Source organism: Diabrotica undecimpunctata, unplaced genomic scaffold, assembly GCF_040954645.1.
Source record: "Diabrotica undecimpunctata isolate CICGRU unplaced genomic scaffold, icDiaUnde3 ctg00002053.1, whole genome shotgun sequence".
Lineage (NCBI taxonomy): Eukaryota > Metazoa > Arthropoda > Insecta > Coleoptera > Chrysomelidae > Diabrotica > Diabrotica undecimpunctata.
This window is the reverse complement of record NW_027313101.1, coordinates 4,866-20,137: the sequence shown is the minus strand read 5'-3', so window position 1 is coordinate 20,137 and position 15,272 is coordinate 4,866. Positions and strand designations below refer to the sequence as shown.

Sequence of the window (15,272 nt, the reverse complement as noted above, 5' to 3'; positions counted from 1 at the left end):
GATGTAGGTAACCATTTCCAAGATGTAATTTCCATTGCAATCAACGTTTCGGCAGGAAACCCTTGCCTTTGTCAAGAGTCTAAAATGTACATGTATAAGACAAACAGTTATTGTAAAATATGTATATATATGACTTACCAAAACGTAAAACGGGACACAGACATTAATGAACTGACACAATAAATAAAAGTTGATATCTGATATCTCATGGTTTACTGTCATTAGTATATAATTATTTTTATATGAGCGTATCATTGATGGTTTCGAAAAAGGTAAAGTGGAGATATGTTATGACTTTAAAAGCTTTTTATGGTGTTATATTTATTATTATTTAAATCAGATTGAAATATATTTTATTTAGGTTTTGTGTATCTTTTTTGTCATTTATTGGGTTGGTATTTCTTTTTATTTCTATTGATTCGTATATCTCCCTCTTCTTTTTGTTTTGTTCTGTTTTTAAAATTTTGATGTTTTCAAAATCAAATTTATGCTTCTTCTCACTTTCATGTTTTGTGAGCGCAGTGACGTTGTTCTTGTCATATTTGTGAGAGCGAATTCTAGATTGAAACAGTTGACCAGTTTGACCGATATAGACACCTTCACAGTTAATACATGGTATCTCGTAAACAACATGTGATTTTTTAAGTTTTGGCGTTTGTGTTTTTAGTTCTGTGAAATATTTATTTAAAAGGTTGTTGCCTTTGTGGGCCACTGTTATATTATGTTTGGCTAAAAGATTTGTTAATTGTTCGGATAAACCTTTTATATATGGAAGAGTTGTGTAATTAGTTTTGATACTGTTGGGTTTGTTGTTATTTGTGTTATTATAAAATTTATTAAGTCTTGATTTGAAAATAGTTTCGATTAGATGTTCGGGATATGCATTCTTTAGAAGGGCATCTTTTGCTTTTTTATTGCAGTTGGTCTGTATTTTGGATCTGTTAGTTGTAAAGATTTATATACAATTCTCATCATCCATTTTCCCATAAGAAGTCTGTAATTATAAGTCTTGCAGATAAATCTATACAACTAACAGAAAATAGTTTCGATTAGATGTTCGCGATATGCATTCTTTAGAAGGGCATCTTTTGCTTTTTTTATTGCAGTTGGTCCGTATTTTGGATATGTTAGTTGTATAGATTTATCTGCAAGACTTATAATTACAGACTTCTTATGGGAAAATGGATGATGAGAATTGTATATAAATCTATACAACTAACAGATCCAAAATACAGACCGACTGCAATAAAAAAAGCAAAAGATGCCATTCTAAAGAATGCATATCCCGAACATCTAATCGAAACTATTTTCAAATCAAGACTTAATAAATTTTATAACAACACAAATAACAACAAACCCAACAGCATCAAAACTAATTACACAACTCTTCCATATATAAAAGGTTTATCCGAACAATTAACAAATCTTTTAGCCAAACATAATATAACAGTGGCCCACAAAGGCAACAACCTTTTAAATAAATATTTCACAAAACTAAAAACACAAACTCCAAAACTTAAAAAATCACATGTTGTTTACGAGATACCATGTATTAACTGTGAAGGTGTCTATATCGGTCAAACTGGTCAACTGCTTCAATGCAGAATTCGCTCTCACAAATATGACAAGAACAACGTCACTGCGCTCACAAAACATGAAAGTGAGAAGAAGCATAAATTTGATTTTGAAAACATCAAAATTTTAAAAACAGAACAAAACAAAAAGAAGAGGGAGATATACGAATCAATAGAAATAAAAAGAAATACCAACCCAATAAATGACAAAAAAGATACACAAAACCTAAATAAAATATATTTCAATCTGATTTAAATCATTATAAATATAACACCATAAAAAGCTCTTAAAGTCATAACATATCTCCACTTTACCTTTTTCGAAACCATCAATGATACGCTCATATAAAAATAATTATATACTAATGACAGTAAACCATGAGATATCAGATATCAACTTTTATTTATTGTGTCAGTTCATTAATGTCTGTGTCCCGTTTTACGTTTTGGTAAGTCATATATATACATATTTTATAATAACTGTTTGTCTATATATATATATATATATATATATATATATATATATATATATATATATATATATATATATATATGTAATATATTAAATCTTCTAGCAAAAGCTGCTATCGCTTTGTTGAATTAAATGGCCACATATATGACTTTGTTGGTTGCTAGACGAAATAGCTGTGTTGAGGTGTTTTCTATACCATCCTCTCAGGTTAGCAAGCCAGGATATTCTTCTTCGTCCTGGGGCCCTTTTTTCTTCAATTTTACCTTGCAAAATGCAAATATATGGGGTATATATGTATACCCATATATATATATATATATATATATATATATATATATATATATATATATATATATATATATATATATATATATATATATATATATATGGAAAAGGATAATGCGAGTGAATAATAAAAGTAAAATGGTAAAATGTAATGGCATGTCTCGCAAAACAGAAAACCAAAAAAGGTATATCGATGGAAGGCAACCGTATATACGTATTTCTGACTGTTGGTCGTCTTCAGTACGGTGCAGCCAAGTTAGAAAAGGATCATGTTAACTTGGGAAAGGATCACTACAGGAGCAATGCAACCAATTTGTGCCATTAGAGTTAGAAGACCCTGATGGTTTCCAGAGCAACAACTAACAATAACCACGGAGGAAGCTACAGCTACATGGGGAAAGGAATGCCAAACGTTGAAACGTTTAAAACAAATGAAAAAGGATAATGCGAGTGAGTAATAAAAGTAAAATGTAATGGCATATCTCGCAAAACAGAAAACCAACCGTATACCGAAATGTCAAAAATAAACTTATTTTAAGTAAGTGAACGGGAGTAAGTAAGTAGGTTCCACTACGGTTTATAAGATGAAAATTCAGCCAATAGTATTTAAAAACTGATTCACTATTTATTGATAACAATACATCAAATACAAAAAAAAAACACTTACCTGCATATAGATTAATTGCAAGATTCAAAATATCCATATGAGTTTGCAGACTATACACGTGTACAGAATTTGTCAATAAACTTAAGCAAAAATTTAATAAATCCGGCATTTTCAAATCATTATTAATTTGGAAATCCATTGTAGACCAACTACTCTTGTACAATGTACAAGGATATGTATTAGAGAGTAAAGACAATGTCTCTATACAGCCGCTCTACAAATAAAAAAATATATGCATTTTGGGATCAGAATGAAGTTTATTTTAAAAGCAAGCTAGGAATTATTCCCCCGCAAAATGAAGTATAATATATACAGTTAATCTTTCAGTTGGACATAGGTAATATACATTGAGATAAGTAACTGCGCTTTCTCGAGTCTATGCCAATATCCTACCACACTTAACCGATAACCTACAATGCGATTAATAACTCGATAATCGGCACCTTAGAATCTGTTAGCTGTTAGGGCACACTTCCATAGATTCTATAGTTAACAGTTTGCAGGAGTCAATAGCATTTAGTGTGGTTGCAAAGTGGTACTAGGGAACTGTGTCTTATGTCGCATATCTGTCTAACATTTCATATGCCTTTAACTTCATCTTCCGACTCTATTATTGTCATCATTTTATCCTTAATTTTGTATCCCATATTGATATTAGATCTGTTAAATTGATTTACTATCTTTCGCATCCGACAGCATACTGCTATTTCTATTGTTATTGAAACACCGTTCAACACATTTCATCCTCTCCACTTTTTTTACAATCGCAATACATGGTACAATACCAGAGAAATAGAAAGCAAATATCATGAACTATTTTTATGTTAAAAAAAAGATTCACAAGCAGTGAATGGAATTCCAAAGAATTAACGATTCTTAAGCCTACATAAAATATACAAGAAACTGAATAAAAAATATCGACACAATTTTCATCTGAAGGCACCTAAAGATGTGCATAGAGTTCGAAATATCGAACGTAACAGTTGTTCAAACCCAAAAAAAATGTAACGCATTGACTGAAGAAATAAATGTTTCGACAGAAAAAAAATAAGGTTTAAATCTTTGTATGTAGGTATATTTAAAAAACCCTTAGAAGGGCTACATCAAAATAAACACAAACGTTTTAGGAATAATAATTCCATCATCAGGTTAAAAGCAGGTTAACATGCCTGAGCCACCAAAATATTAGGGTACAACCCTTTACAAAAATTAAAGTTACCAAAAAATGTACATGTTGTTGTTAAAAATGAATGATGTTTAATATTTTATTAGATTTAACTTCAGGCAACATATAACCATGCCTCACGTGAGTACCAGCGTCCGGAAGGTGGACCTCTTCAAACGGACTTCAGCTGGTAGCTTGTAACAGTTACCAGCTGAAGTCCGTTTGAAGAGGTCCACCCTCCGGACGCTGGTACTCACGTGAGGCATGGTTATATGTTGCCTGAAGTTAAATCAAATAGTTTTAAACAACAACATGTACATTTTTTGGTAACTTTAATTTTTGTAAAGGGTTGTACCCTAATATTTTGGTGGCTCAGGCATGTTAACCTGCTTTTAACCTGATGATGGAATTATTATTCCGAAAACGTTTGTGTTTATTTTGATGTAGCCCTTTTAAGGGTTTTTTAAATATACCTACATACAAAGATTTAAACCTCTTTTTGTGATACATGGTATACAGCCAGCTGTAGGAATTTATCTTCCTTGTGGATTTTTTTAGAAAAAAAAATGTTGCAATCGCAAATGCAAATGAGAAGAACACGAATATCTATTGACAGAAATTCAATATGGTTCTTTCTTGCATCAACTAGAACCCATATACCGAATTTCGAGTCTCTATCATTTTTCTTTCAAGCAAAAGAAAGCGAATAAAAATGTGAGAAAAAGAAGAAGAAGATAGATTATTCCAAATTCAATAGGATCCTTTTTTTACCAAGAGTATACAAAATCTATGGACTTCTTCCGATATCCCGAACACGTATTGTTATCTTATAAACTCATTACTTTTTCGTTACACTAAGAGTGTAACCAGCAATGGATCTCAGCGTTCTTATTTCAGTCGTCTTAGGGAGACATCGAGGCATCCACGAAACGCCCTGAGTCATTTGAAACGTGGTGCTAAAGACGCATACTGAGAATTTCTTGGAATCTATCAGAGTTACTAATAATGAGGGCTTGCGAAGAATGAAGAAGTTAGCATAGTTACGAAACCACGCAAATTGAAATATATAGGCCGCGTAATGTATAACGTAAGTACTATGTCATCAGCATAGAGCATATTTGAATTTCTTTTTTTTTCCATTCCGTAACCTCTTCTTACTGTTTTGACTTCTTTTATGATCTCATCTGAATTGTACTGAGGCTGTCTCTCTGTCGTATCCCTGTCTGTATAGATATTTTCTTAGTAAGCCGTTTTTTCCACTCTTACAAATGTATTACTGTTGGTGTTCATTTCTTTGATAATTGGTCGAATTCCGGGGTCAACATTTCTAGATCTTAATAATCTAAGGACATTTGCCAATATTTCTCTGTCAAATACCTTCGTAAGGTCCACAAAGTACATGTTAGGAGTTTTGTTGAATTCAATAGCCTTACAATAAATAAATAAATAGGCAATATTCATAATTAAATTATCACTAAGTTGCGCGATTTGCGCTACATGTATGCAACTTACATTGCTTTATGCTGACGTTAAGTTGATAAGGACTTATATGGACTTTGTGTAATGCATTCAATAAGATTTTTATGAGAACTAAGTTTGTAACGCCTTCTTCTTCTTGTTGTTGTGCCTATCCGTTTCGAATGTTGGCGATCATCATGGCAATCTGTACTTTGCACACTGCTGCTCTAAAAAGATTTGTGGTTCTACGTACGTAAATTTTTAAGCCAGGAAATCGTTCGCCTTCCTGAGCCTCGCTTTGCTTCTACTTTTCCTTATAGCATTAGTTACAGCTATCCATATCTTTCGCTGTCCCTCATGATGTGACCGAGCTATTCGATTTTGGCTGTTTTTATTGTGGTTAATAGCTCTTTTTCTTTTTTATTCTTATTAAAAGATTTAGTAACGTGGTCAGTATAAGATATCTTTAGGATTCAACGATAAAGCCACATTTCGAAAGCCTCAATAAGTAAACGACCTAATAAATGGTGATATCAAAAGTCATAAGATAAATTGTGGGAGCATCCATTAAAGTTGAACATCATCACAATAACTGGGATGGAGAAATAAACAAGACCATTTCTTTAAGATGTCTAATTCAAGATGAAGACTAAACAGTAAAACGGAACCAAATAGTAACACCGTAATGATGATAAAACAGAAAAATATTAAAATTATTTATACAAAAGAGGCAAAATGTATAGCCGATATCTAATTAAAAACTCAATTTGATAAAATAGGCATCTAATAAACTTGAACTTGGAACTACGTATATGATATGATACTTACCAACAAATTTTTAGAAACGGTCGTTAGCACTATGTTGCATAACCTAGAAAACTACTTTAGACAGGGAAAAATCAGTTTTATCACATATTTTTTGGGAAATCGTGTTAAAGGGGAAAGGCATGTTGCTAATAAAATGTTTTTTGTTTACACCGGTATCTAGTTCCTCGTGTTGGAGATTTCTTGTTAAGGTTTCTATATCTAATAAAGCTTTAGAGGTAGGAGTGCCCTCATTAAGTAGGTATTCTCCGTAGTAGAGATGTGGAATTATCCTAAAATTAAAAAAAAATATATGAGAGCATTATATATATATATATATATATATATATATATATATATATATATATATATATATATATCATTCTCAGCGTATTCTACCGATTATGGTCCCCTTACATGGTCGTTCTTCATTTCTGCCCACGATTGTCTAATATTCGCTTTTCTGTGCCATGTTGTACCGGCTTGTTTCCTTATGTCATAGTCCCATCTTAAATTTAGAAGTATTCTTGGTCTTTTAACGCCTCTTGGATACCACAGTGTAATTCTAGTGGACCATCTATTGTCAGTTCTTATCGCTAAATGTCCCGCCCACTGCCATTTTAAAGATTTAATTCTGTGGATTACATTAGTAACCTTGGTTTTCTGTCTGAACCATTATATTCTTTTTGATTTCTTTGATATACCTAGCACGCATCGCTCCATTGATCTTTGAGTTTCGCTACTCTTTCTTAAGTGTCCAAGTTTCGCAGCCGTATGTCATAATTAGTAGTATACACTGATCCAGTGCTTTTTTCTTCAGGTGGAATGGCATCTTCTATTTGAATATAACTGCATTTAAAAAAAAATTATTTAAAAATTCCTTTATAAAAGGTATATAAAAGGTATTTTATAAAGTAATTTTTAAATAAGTTTTTTGTGATACATGGTATACAGCCAGCTACAGGAATTTAGTTTCCTTGTGGATAACTGCATTTCTACCAAAAGACGCCTAAGCCAGTTTCATTCTTCTGTTGATTTCTGGGAGTAAGGAGCCAGATTTATGTATTAATTGTCCCAGGTATACATACTCGTTTACTGTTTCAAGTGCAGTGTTGTTTATCATTACATCTTAGACATTAACTAGCTCGTTCTACATGGTTTTTATTTTTGTCAAGTTCATTTTTAGACCAACTTAATTGCTAGCTGCATTTAGGTCGCTTATAAGTTTTTGTAGTTCTGCGGGATTATTAACAATCATAACTGTGTCATCTGTAAATCTTAGACGGCTGAGATATTCTCCATCAACGAATATGCCTTTGTTCTGGCGGTTCATTTTGCTGAATATATTTTCTAGAGTTACAATGAAGAGCTTTGGTTATATTGCGTCTCCTTGTCGGACGCCCCCGGTAGTGGGAAATTCTGGAGTGTTTCCATAAGTTGTTACCTTAGCTTTTGCTTGTCTGTAAGCGTATGAATATAATCTAGGGTACTGAATGCACTTCTGAAGCCAGCTTGCTCTCTTGGCTATGCAGCATCTAATGCATTTGTTAATCTGTTGTTGCTGATGTTTGTGAATATCTTGTATATGATTGGTAGTAGACTGATAGGTTTGTAATTTTTGATATCCTCTTTGCTACCTTTCTTATGAATGAGAATTATCTTTTCTGTATTCCAGTGGACTGGTATACATCTTGATCTGAGGTAGTTCGCTAAAATTTATCAGGTTTTTTTGCCAGCGTACTTAAACAGTTCTTCTTAGTTACTGATTGCTTCTTCAAGTGTTTCAGGGGCTTTGTATAGTTCGCTGTTGAATTTAGTCACGAGATGTATTATTTCATTTCTGTCTGTAATTTTGGTGTTTTCGTTTGCTAGAGTAACGATTTGCTTCTTTCCAATGATTAATGCTTTTCTTGTTTTCTTATAGTTTTTTCTGTTTTTTGTTATATGCTGATATATATCAGGATAAAAAAGATACAATATTCTCCTATTGCACAACCGAATATATTTGCCAGTAATACCAAATGATCTGAGTACGATTTCCACTATAAGGAAAACAGCAAAAAGTATTACAGTCGTGTCTAGGAAGGCAATTGACCTTCCCAACCGAGCGTAATTTACCTAATACAGCTCCTCTACAATTATCCTCAGGAATCCACTTAAACTGTAGGTCTAGTATATCTGTGTACCCTTTGTGATACACAACACAAATATGCAAAGCAGGTCATAACTATTGTGAAATAGTTAAGACTTAATTAAACGTTCCTGTGGAAAAAAACATTATTTGAGAGTTGTTTGTTTTTTGGTTTGTTGCTAATAATTCACAGTATATTTATAAAGTGTTATTAAAATCTACACCTAGGCATAACTTTAACAATGAATGTAATTTTATATATTATTTTAGGTTTTGTAACGAGGGTCACCACGTGTATGAGACCTAATGATAAAAGGAGTATTTTTTAGAGTAGGGTAGAGTAGAGTAGAGTAGTTTTATTTTTAAGATTATTTATTTTCTCCTTATAACTTTATAAAAAAGATTTCAGGGTATTATTTGACATTTCTTCATTCGACTTCATTTACTTTATTTATATATTATTTTAGCTCTGCTCATCCTTGTTTTAAATGATTTTGTAGATCTTTTTGACACTCATGGGATATTTATTGACAGCAATTATGGTGGCGTCATCCACGATTGTTGAAACTTTTATAGTGTTTATAGTTGGGATGTATGTGATAAATATACGTACAAAGGGGTCCATTACATTACCACGAAGTGCATCTGATGAAACTCTTAATCTTATGTGAAAATTTTCAAATTATATTTTTACTTGAAAATAAAAATCTTCTACCTGTAAACCAAGATTTTAAAATAATACAATGTGTACATCTAAGAATGCAGATCTATTTCGTCTTTAGGATCTTTGTTACTATTCGGTGAAATCACTGTGTGGTGTAATATCTTTACCGAAAACCAAATTGATAGAGGTATACCAATAATTAGACTAGTGAATTCGACTTAAGATTTTAAAAATGAACGTTTACCAACGATAATACATAAAAAAATAGATATTGAAAATACATAGAGCGATGGAAATATAATATCTGAATATAAAATTTGCGAACCAAAAAATAAATTTCTTAATCCACGGTTAAAATCAAATTTTGAGGTAAGGTTGTTTTTTGGAAAAATACTTTTTGTGCATTAGCTTAATATACATAACTAATATCTTAAACTTACTGTACAATACTAGAAGCAGCTGAAGTTCGAACCCTTTGGTCGCTATCGCTTAATAAATTAAAAAGAACATTGTATAATACTTTATCTTGAAAATCGTTGTTTTCTGTTACGTAATATATATTAATATAATCTATTTTTGACACCCAGTTCACAAAGAGACACCTGAAAAAATAATAACTTTTCAAATCGGTTCTGACGTTTAAGAAATAAATACTTCAAGAAATAAACAAAATCAAATAATATGCAAAATAATACGTTGTGTTAGAATTTCTCGTATCTGAATAAAAACTATTTTTTAAAGACTCTGAGATAGCGCGTTATTGTACCGTTTTTAAATAAAACGAGCGGTTCTAATTTATATAAATATATTTATTTATAAGTTTGCAGCACGAGTATATCTTATCAACTAAACTTAGCTAATATCGGAGCTATTTATATATAAAAGTTATTGTGTACTAGAATATTCTGGAATAGTCCACCACTATTCCTCATCGAAAGCGCATCGAAGACGGGCGCTATTGAAATGCCAACTCTTGAGTATTCTAGATTTATCCTTCTAAGAATTGTGACACATACCTCGCATCGGAGATGGGCTATTTCGTTACAATATTTTAACTCTGCTTTAAGTTATAGTTCATAAGCAAATAACCAGATATAACTAGAATTATTTATAAAGATCTCTTTTATTTTACGAGCAAGCATCTATTGTTTAATTCAATGTATTAAGTTTTCGGTATCATATACTTCAATAAACAAACGATTTGATCAACATTTGGTCCTGTAAACACCTCATTACAGTTTCTTCTCTAAAGCACTAGCTTAAAAGTAAGTTCAGGACCCAACACAATACATTAAATATGATTTCTAAGTATCTCGTATGTATCTTGAGTATGTGCATGACAATAGGTCTGGACTTAAGTCTGCGAGGCAATTTGTTTTCATCAGTTGCAATGCCGTGAATCTCTATCTCTTGGATCCTAAAAATCTCTATATTGGATACGGTTACTGTTTTCCACAACTGGATACCATAACTCCATATGGATTTTAATATAACTTTTGTAGACTACTAATTTAGTTTTCTTTTTCAATTTGTATTTCCGTTCAATCATCCAGTAGAGCTGTCTGAATTTATGACCCGTTGCTTTCGCTTAGAGAATATGTATTTGTTTCATGTGAGACGTCTGGTGAGATACATTTCTAGGTATTTTGCTTCATTTTGGTATAACAGTTAATATTTACATTTGACAGAATACTTCATAGCTTGGAACCTTGCCCCTACACCAGCCACTATTTCTCTCCTAAGCTCCCTTTCTAGGAGAAAAACAAATTCCAATCCCTGTACTCCATCTAAAACATAATATATCCTTCCCTTCCCCCATCCTCGACCGGACGGTCGTTTAAATATTCCTGACGGAGAACAGCAACGACCGGAAGTACTAAGATAAGGCGCATGGAAATGATCCTGGACCGGCTTACCATTGGAATTTAACAAGCGGAGTTATATCAGCAGAATGGTTGTGATACTGCGATGCAACAGGAAAGGGCATTGCATTATTATTCCCAAGAAAGTTATGCGTAATGTCCAAGAGAATACCTCGGATTCTGTCACGCAGCTCGCGTGACGACCATCGCTACATCGAGTCCAGGTCAAGGAGTGCGAAGTTGGCCACCGGTCACGCGAATGTTAGTGATCAGGCATCGTGTAGAAATTCAGCTACTGGTACACAAAAATTAAAACTCAGAAAATTTATTAATGGTACATGGAACGTATAAGGGCTAAAGACAATCACAGGTAAGATGTCAATTACTGAAATAGAGCTGGCAAAGTATAACAGTGAGACCCAGATCTATATAGTTGTTGCCATTGTCACCAAGATTACAAAAATCTGTCGTCGAATTCAAAGCTGTCAGCGATAGGATAGTGTTCCTTAAACTGTAAGCAAACGACATAAACTCATTAGTATACAAGTTTATGCGCCAACTAGCACGGCAAACGACATAAAAGTAGAGGAATTTTACGAAAAATTGAAAACAAAATTCCAAATAATGAGCTAATCTTATCTAATATGACCTAAAAAATGTACTGGGAAAGTTCGGCTTAGGTCATAGAAACGAAAGAGGACACCACTTAATCGAGTTTGCTATCACAAATAACTATTCTATTATTCCTACTAGATTTAAACACATGAAACATGAACAAATGATGGAAGTGCTGAAGAGGACAGGGATTGACGGAAAAGACTTAAAAATAATAGCTAACCTGTATTGGAATCAATCAGCGGTGCTCCGAATAGATGGAGAATATACAGATCAGGTCAAAATCTTACGGGGAGTGAGACAGGGGTGCATACTTTAGCTCAATAACCTGCGGTATGCAGATGATACAATAGTGTTTTACAATATCATAGAAGGGTTGCAAAAACTGAATGAACAAAATAACAGAAACAAGATATGGACTGGATATAAACACCAGCAAAACCAAGCTAATGATCATCAGCAAGGAAAACATAACTGGACCAAATCTGTATGTGAACCAAATGAGAATTGAAAGTGTCACACAATACAACTATAATCAATGAGTCGTGGGACAATACCTAAGAAATTAAATGTCGCATCGGAAAGGCAAAACGTGCATTCTTGACTATGAGCGCTGTGTTCAAGAGCCATGAGCTCACCCTAGAAACAAAAATAAGGCTCTGTAAATGTTATGTGTACTCAGTGCTTCTGTACGGAGTAGAAACGTGGACATTGAAGGCGGAAACTCTATGAAAACTTCAGGATTTTGAGCTATGGTTATACAGAAGGATCCTGAAGATACCATGGACAGACAAAGTCACCAATGAAGAAGTACTGCGGAGGATAAACACAACTGCGGATTTGGTCAACATCGTGAAGGGCCGTAAGCTGCAGTACTTGGGACATATAATGAGAAATCAAGGCAGATACGAGCTACTTTAATGCATTTTGCAAGGTAAAATTGAAGGAAAAAAGGGCCCCAGGATGAAGAAGAATCTCCTGACTTGCTAACCTGAGAGCATGGTATAGAAACACCTTAACACAGCTATTTCGTATAGCAACCAACAAAGTCATCATAGCCAGAATGATCGCCAACGTTCGGAACGGACAGGCACCCTAAGAGGAAGAAGATTTAAACACCATGTACGTTGACTTTATACTTGGAAAAGTCCTGGAGATAGGTCCTAGAAATCAAATTGACTACATCATTATTAATCTTCTCTCTGGAGTTCACCAATCTAAAAAGTCAGATCATATCCGCGGGTGATGTGCGGATCAGATCATACTCTCCCCATAGCTAAAGTAAAGCTCAAACTTAAGGCGTCCAACCAACGTAGAGAGATAAAGAAGATCAAATTAAGAAAGAAGAACGACCTTCTCCAAGAAGTGCAGAAAAGTATCCCCTCTATTCGTAAGACTACATCACAAGAAACGTGGGAGACTATTAACATTCTGTAACAACACCAATTAATCGCCCAAAGCTAAATAATCATGTGAAATAGAAACACTGGATAACAGATGAAACCCTTAAAATAATTGATAATAGGAAATATGGAAGGACTCTCAACTTTCACCTACTCTAAAAATGAGGTTGATAAATTGCTTAATATTCCCAATAGACTGAAGGACTCTCAAATTTCATGAACTCTAAAAATGAGGTTGATAAACTGCCTTACATATTCCCAATACTGACATGCGGATGTGAATCTTGGACGCTAACGACAAGCGGAAAGAAGAAGATAGGCACCACTGAAATGTTCTCTTGGAGAAGAATGTTACGAATTCCGTGGACCGACCACAGAACAAATAATTCAATTTTTAATTTGCACATGTTATGAGAGCAGATACAGAAAACATGGAAATACTTGGTATCCAAGGAAAGGTAGAAGGCCGATGATCACGCGGAAGATCCCCAAGAAGATGCATCGACCAAATTACAGGAATATGCAAAAGACCTTTGCATGAGTTAAAAGAAATGATCACAGACAGAGATCTTTGGAGACGGACAACACACGACATCACGATGACCACTACGCTCCCTTCGGGGGTCAAGACTGAAGAGAGAGGGAGAGGGAGTCTGATAATTTTAAAAATTCTAGATTAACAAAGTCGTAACAAGGTGATTTCTTTGGATTCACTTTAGTTCTTTTAAAGCTAACTACATGTTTGAATTAATTAAAAACTTTTTCAGATGGAGCTTGAAGTTGGTAGGGAGAGTTCAGGAATTTACATATTATTTTTTGTTATCGTCTTGACTATGTGCTTTTATATGATGGAAAACATTTTTTAGATTTCCACAAATTTCCAAATTATCATTCTTTTTTAGGGGGTACTTTCAGTTTTTAATAGACTAATTAAACAGTATTCCATCATCTTTAATTCTGGTTAATTGTCAGATTTTTCCTATTTTTTCTTTTGTTTAATACTTTTTCCTTCATAAATATATTATTTGATTGGTTTCTAAAATTTGTAATAATGTATTTTTTTCAATATTAGGTCTAGTTTTGCCATAAAACTTTCTTGTTTAGATATTTCCTACATTTCGTACTACTTTATAGTACGAAATGTAAGACAGACAAACTTCTACTTCTGTCTAAATTGCAATTAATATTGGCAATAGTATATATTTTCTGAACATACCTCAGTTAGTGTGTTTACTTGTTAAGGTAGCCGGTCTACTATTTGTCAGTATTTCAGATCTAAGTGTCACAAGTATCGAATAATGATCTGATGAGATATCGAAGCAATATTGTGTACCCAAGGTACTTGTAGGAAATGCTTTAGTAACACCAAAGTTCACTAGATCTGATACTTAATTTTTGTCAGTAATCAATAAGTCTCTTGTTGAACAATAGTTGAGTATATTTGGGGTTATAATCATCGTCTGTTATAAATCTATTGCCGGTATATTAATTTAAAAATTTCACAACTTACCTTTACTAGCCAATATGGATTTTCTGATAATGCAGGTAGAGTATTCAATAGAGGTATAACGGCACTACTTTGGTGTGATTCAATTAAATATTTTAAATTGTTTTGCAAAGTCACTAGTGTTTGTCGAATGCAATTTGAAGACTCATCATTTAAGCCCTAAAATAAAAAAAAACGAAATTGATTTTTTCATAATCACCTTCAGATTTTGGATTAGCCATGGGCTCTTCATTATCTCCATTTTCACAAATTATCCACAATTTCTCAACAAAATTCAAAACAACAAACACTCTGAGATCTATTCTTTCTAAAACTAAATGGATTAATAGGTCAGACACACATCATGCACTATTACTTACATAAGCAAACACTCTGAGATAGCGCGTGAATGTGATATCAATACATCACCCTCAGAATTTCAACTCAAAAAATAGCTTAAAAATTTGGACTACATAATAGAGGTCAAGTAATAAACATCTACAAATTAAATAATTTCTATTTATAATTTTTTTAAAGGATTTCTGTACAGAATCCGTCGAAATACAACCAAAATTAATAGTATGTGCAAGAACAATACGAATCCAGGACGTATGCAGTTTTTGCTGTGAATTTAAAAACATAATTTCTAAGAATTTGATTGTTTAGCTGAGATCGTATAATTGTTG

The 15,272-nt window shown here is 33.0% G+C and overlaps 1 long non-coding RNA gene across 1 annotated transcript; it reads right to left on the bottom strand.

The window, feature by feature from the left end:
• Positions 1-3,003: 3,003 nt before the first annotated feature.
• Positions 3,004-14,765, bottom strand: LOC140431811 (uncharacterized). The gene is made up of 4 exons (XR_011949726.1): positions 14,611-14,765; positions 9,661-9,822; positions 6,450-6,718; positions 3,004-3,212 (listed from the first exon to the last, which is right to left on the bottom strand). It is a non-coding gene; the product is annotated as an uncharacterized lncRNA (long non-coding RNA).
• Positions 14,766-15,272: the final 507 nt, after the last annotated feature.